We start from the raw sequence: 6,456 nt of genomic DNA, 5'->3' as shown, positions 1-6,456 counted from the left end.
AGTTATCCCTCTCCTTGGACTATACCCAAAGGACTTAAAAACAGCATATTACAGGGACACAGCCACATCAATGTTTATAGCAGCACAATTCACAATAGCTAAACTGTACAGCCAACCTAGATGCCCTTCAGTGGATGAATGGATTAAAAATGTGGCATATATATATATATATATATATACCCAATGGAATTGTACTCAGCAATAAAAGAATAAAATCATGGCATTTGCAGGTAAATGGATGGCATTAGAGAAGATAATGCTAAGTGAAGTTAGCCAATCCCCCAAAAACAAATGCAGAATGTTTTCTGTGATATAAGGAGGCTGACTCATAGTGGGGTAGGGAGGGGGAACAAGGGAGGAATAGATGAATTCTAGATAGGGAAGAGGAGAGGGAGGGAAAGGGAGGAGGCAGGGGATTAGCAAGGATGGTGGAATGTGATGGACATCATTATCCAAAGTACATGTATGAAGACATGAATTGGGTGTCAACCTACTTTATATACAAACAGAGATAGGAAAAATTGTGGTATATATGTGTAATAAGAATTGTAATGCAAAAAAAGTACATGTATAAAGACATGAATTGGCATGAATGTACTTTATATACAAAGATATGAAAAATATGTGTAATAATAATTGTAATGTATTCTGCTGTCATGCATTTAAAAAAAATTTAAACAATGAAATAAAAAGGGCAAAAATTACTTATTTTAATAGATGAATGAAGGCCTTTGACAAAATTTAGCACCTGTTCATTATAAAGGCAGTGAGGAAACTAGGGATAGAGGGAACCCACCTTCACATCATGAAGGCTACATATGAAAAATCTGAACCCAATCTCATAGTAAATGTGAAAAGCTGAAAGCATTTCCTTTAAAATATAGAACAAGACAAGGATGTTCACTCTCACCACACCTATTTAATATAGTGTTGGAAATCCTAGCCAGAGCAATTAGGAAGTAAAGGAAATAGAAGGATAAAAATAGGAAAGGAAGAAGTCAAACTATCACTATTTAAAGACGTTATAATCCTATACTTAGAAAAGCCTATATAATCCTATACTTAGAAGAAAAGACTGCTAAAGCTAATAAGCAAATTCAGTAAAGAAGTTGGTTACAAAATAAACATATCAAACATCCATAGCTTTTTAGCCAAGGTGAAAGGACCTCTATAATGAAAACTACAGAAAATTGAAGAAAAATATTGAAGACAAAATAAGATGGAGATCTCCTATGTTTATGTATTGGCAGAATTAATATTGTTAACTACCAAAAGCAATATACAGATTCAGTGCAATCCCCACCAAAATACCAATGACTTTCTTTACAGAACTAGAAACAACAGTTCTAAAATTTATTTGGAAAAATAAAAGACTCAGAACAGCCAAAGCACTTCTAAGTCAAAAAAGCAATACTATAGGCATCGCAATACCTGACTTCAAATTACACTACAGAACTATAGTAACAAAAATTGCATGGTACTGGCATAAAAATATACACATAGACTATGGTACAGAATAGAAGACAGAGGGACAAACTTATGTACCTATAGAGATCTGATCCTTGACACAGGTGTCAAATATACATTAGAGAACATATAGTCTTTTTTTTTTTAATATGTGTGTGTGTGTGTGTGTACCAGGGATTTAACCCAGGGTGCTTAACCACTGCACCACATCCCCAGCCCTTTTTATGTTTAATTTTGAGATAGGGTCTGGCCTGGTTGCTCTGGGCCTTGTTAAGTTACTAAACCTGGCTTGCAATTCGCCTGCCTCAGCCTCCCAAACTGCTGGAATTACAAGTGTGCACCACTCACTTGGCCAGATAGTTTTTCCAACAAATGGTGCTGGGAAAACTGGTAATCCATAAGTAGAAGTATGAAATTAGACTCTTGTCTCTTATTCTGTACAAAAATCATCTCAAAATGTATCAAAGACCTAGAAATTAGACCAGAAACTATGCAACTCCTAGAAGAAAATGTAGGTTCAACAGTCCAGAATATAGACACAGATTATGACTTTCTTTTTGTTTGTTTTTTTGGGTGCTGGGGATTGAACCCAGGGCCTTGTGCATACAAGGCAAGCACTCTACCAACTGAGCTATATCCCCAACCTAGCCAATGATTTTCTTGATAGGAACACTAAAGCTTAGGAAATAATACCAAGAGTTAATATATGGGATGTCATCCACTTAAAAAGCTTCTGCACAGCAAAGCAAACAATTAAGAACGTGAAGAGAGGGTTGGGATTGTGGCTCAGTGGTAGAGTGCTCATCTAGCATGTGCAAGGCCCTGGGTTTGATCCTCAGCACCACATAAAAATAAATAAGCAAAATAAAGATATAAAAAAACAAAGTTAAAAAAAAACTGAACTTAAAAAAAAAGAACGTGAAGAGAAAACCTACAGAATTGGAGAGAGATTTGCTAACACTATTCTGACAGATAATTAATATCCAGAATATTTAACTAACTCAAAAATCTTAACCCCCCCCCAAATACCCCAGCTAATAAATGGGCTAATGAACTAAATGGACATGTCTCAAAAGAAGACATACAAATGACCAAAAAAATACATGAAAAAATGTTTTATCATCATTAGCAATTAGGGAAGTGCAAATCAAAACTATCCTGAGATTTCATCTCACTGTAGTCAGAACTTTTACACTGTTGGCAGTCATGAAGAATAAAACAATAACAAATGCTGGAGAGGATGTGATGAAAAAGGAATACTTTTACACTGTTGGTAGAATTGTAATTTAGTACAACTACTATGGAAATCATTATGGAGGTTTCTCAAAAAACTAGGCTTAGAGGGCTGGGGATGTGGCTCAAGCGGTAACACGCTCACCTGGCATGTGCGGGGCGCTGGGTTCCATCCTCAGCACCACAGAGAATAAAGATGTTGTGTCCACCGAAAACTGAAAAATAAATACTAAAAAAAAATCTAGGCATAAAACCACCATATTTCCCAGCTATTCCACTCCTGGTATTTATCCTGAAGAATGAAAGTCCTCATAATATAGTGATACATGCATATCCATGTTTATAGCAGCATAGTTCACAATACTCAAGCTATGGAACCAGCCTAGGTGTCCATCAACAGATGAATGTATAAAGAAAATGTGGCAGATACACACAATGGAGTTTCATTCAGCCATGAAGAAAAATGAAATTATGTCATTTGCAAGCAAATGAATGGAACTTAAAACCATTGTTAAGTGAAATAAGCCAAACTCAGAAGTTCGAGGGTCATATGTTTTCTCACATATGTGGAAATTAGAGAGGAAAAAGGAGAAGAAAAGTGAGGGAATCTCATGAAAATTGACGGAAGAGCAGTAGGATAGGAAAGGAACCAGGGGAAGGGAGAAAGGAAGAGAAAGGAAAAACACTGGGTGATGATGTTGGCAAAATTTTCTTGTTATGTTGTGTGCATGTACAAACATATAACAACAAATTCCATCGGTATGTACAACTATAGTACACCATTAAAAATATGGGGGAAAATAATTTAAAGTTTAGATCATTAATTTCATGAAACACAATGAAAGTCTAATGGAAGTCAAGAGATTGGGAAATATCACAGTGAAGGGCTCTAATGTGTTCTAGGGGTGGGCCCTTGGCACTTGCGTGCTTAGGGTTTGGTGGTAGGGGGAAGAGTTTCAAATACAAGTGTCAGCTAAGAGATTCTCTTTTGTTTAATTTAGTTTTTTTTTTCTTTTCTTTTTTGATACCAGGGGTTGAACCCAGAGAGCCACATCCCCAGTTCTTTTTATTTTCTATTTTGAGATAGGGTCTGGCTAAGTTACTTAAGGTTTTGCTAAATCAGTGAGGTTGGCCTCAAATTTGCTTTCCTCCTTCCAAAGTTAGTCAAGCTGCTGGGATTACAGGTGTGCTCCACTATGTGTGGCCCCTCATTTAACTTAGTTTTAGTTTAGCTTTGCCTAAAAAAACCCATGCTTGGGCTGGGGTTGTAACTCAGCGGTAGAGCGTTTGCCTAGCACATGTGAGGCCCTGGGTTCAATCCTTATCACCACATAAAAATAAATAAAATAAAAGTATTGTGTCCAATTGCAACTAAAAAATAAAATATTAAAAAAACCATGCTTTCTTGGCCTGGGGTTGTGGCTCAGCGGTAGAGTGCTCGCCTAGCTCGTGTGAGGCCCTGGGTTGGATCCTCAGCACCACATAAAAACAAATTAACAAAATAAAGGTATTGAGTACAACTAAAAATTAAATATTAAAAAAAAAAACATGTTTTCTCTCCTAAGCCATATAGCTTTGATTTTTCTTCCTTAAGTAGCACATTTCAGCAGAACAACAGAAGATTCAGGGTTGAGTCTTAGCACCCAAGTAAATTTAGACAAGTTACTATACTTCTGTGAGCCTCAAGGTTTTTTTGTTTGTTTGTTTGTTTGTTTTTAATACTGAGGCTTGAACTCAGGGGTGCTTAACCACCGAGTCACATCTCCCAGCCCTTTTAAATATTTTATTTAGAGACAGGGTCTCACTGAATTGCTATCTGCCTCACTCACTAAATTGCAGAGGCTGGCAATTGAACTCATTATTCTCCTGCCTCAGCCTCTCCAGCCACTGGGATTACAGGTGTGCACCACTGTGCCTAGCAAGCTTCTGTTTTATCATTTATGAAATGGGGCCAAAATACAAGGGTAGTTGTGAATTAAAATAACTACCAAATTAAAACCAAATAAATTACAATGAAAATATGGGCTAAGCCCTGGACAAGGAAAGTTGTTTCTGCCTTTTTAGAGAGATGAGCAATCAAGTCACCTTTGAACTGTTGAGGCTCAAATCAGGAAAGGTATAAGTCCTGGATAGGAAACTCTGAAGAAGAAAGAGAGCAGGGATGGGTAGCAGATTGGCAGAGTCAGGGTGAGGCATAGCTGTATATATTACAATTCTTATTACACATATACAGCAGAATTTTTCATATCTCTGGTTGTATATAAAGTATGTTCACACCAATTAGTGTCTTCATACATGTACTTTGGATAATGAAGTCCATCACATTTCACCATCCTTGCTAACCACCTTCCCTCTCTCTTCCCCTCCCACCCCTCTACCCTACTTAGAGTTTGTCTATTCCTCCATACCCCACTATGAATCAGCCTCCTTATATCAGAGAAAACATTCTGCATTTGTTTTTTTGGGATTGGCTAACTTCACTTAGCATTATCTTCTCCAATGCCATCCATTTACCTGCAAATGCCATGATTTTATTCTCTTTTATTGCTGAGTAATATTCCATTGTGTACATATGCCACATTTTTTATCCATTCGTTTACTGAAGGGCATCTAGGTTGGTTCCATAGTTTAGCTATTGTGAATTGTGCTGCTATAAACATTGATGTGGCTGTGTCCCTGTAGTATGCTGTTTTATTTAAAAAATTTTTTATAATAACAAAAATGCTGGAAAAAATAGTACAGTGGACATCTTCAATTAAATTAAACAATTGTTAACATTTTGCCACATTTGCTTTAGCCTTTACTCTGTACAATAATTTAAATACACATACTTATAACTATAATATATGTGCATGTGTATTTATAAAGTATTTGATAGCATGACACTTAATCCATAAAGCTTCAGCATGTATCTGTTAAGAATAAGGACATCCTCCAATCTAAGTATTATTACTACTTTTTTTTTTTCCTCCTGGTACTGAAGATTGAACCCAGGGGCACTTTGCCACTGAGTTATATCCCCAGCCCTTTTTGTTTGTTATTTTGAGGTCTCACTAAATTGCTTAGGGTCTCACTAAATTGCTGAGGCTAGCTTTGAATTTTCAATCCTCCTGCCTCAGCCTCCTGAGTTGCTAGGATTACAGTGTGTACCACCATGCCCAGATACGTTATTACTACTTCTTTTTTGAAAAATATTGTTTAGTTTTCAATGGACCTTTATTTTATTTATTTTTATGTGGTACTGAGAATTGAATACAGTGCCTCACACATGCTAGGCAAGTGAGTGGGTGATTTTGGCCTTTCATGGATATTTGATGATGACAGAAGACATTTTTGGTTGTTACAACTCTGGGGCTCTACCACTGAGCCCCGCCCCAGCCCCATTATTACTACTTCTAACATCTGTACAATATTCAAATTTCTCCAATTGGTTCAACAAATATCTTTTATAGTTTTGAAGATCTAGTCAAAGTTTTCATATTGTTGTGTCTCTTTTGTCTTTTTGATTCTAAATAGTTTTTCACCTTTTATTTTCTTTTTATTACATTAACTTTTTGTAGGTTTCAGGCTATTTTTCTTATGTTCCACATTGTGGGGTTTTTTGTTTGTTTCCTCATGGTGTCCCTTAACTTGCTAGATTCCTTTTCTTTTATAAATTTGATGTTAGCATACAGATGCAATTATACACAGGTTAAGGTTTTTTTAAAAAATATTTTATTCTCTAGTTTTTCTAGTTGGACACAATACCTTTTTTTT

At 36.2% G+C, this 6,456-nt stretch overlaps 1 non-coding gene across 1 annotated transcript; it reads right to left on the bottom strand.

Annotated features, from left to right (window-relative positions):
• Window positions 1-2,035: 2,035 nt before the first annotated feature.
• Trnat-ugu lies at window positions 2,036-2,110 on the bottom strand. The gene has a single exon. It is a non-coding gene; the product is annotated as a tRNA-Thr (tRNA).
• Between the last annotated feature and the right edge of the window lie 4,346 nt (window positions 2,111-6,456).

Source organism: Marmota marmota, unplaced genomic scaffold, assembly GCF_001458135.2.
Source record: "Marmota marmota marmota unplaced genomic scaffold, marMar, whole genome shotgun sequence".
Classification (NCBI taxonomy): Eukaryota; Metazoa; Chordata; class Mammalia; order Rodentia; family Sciuridae; genus Marmota; species Marmota marmota.
This window is presented reverse-complemented; position numbering and strand designations above follow the sequence as displayed.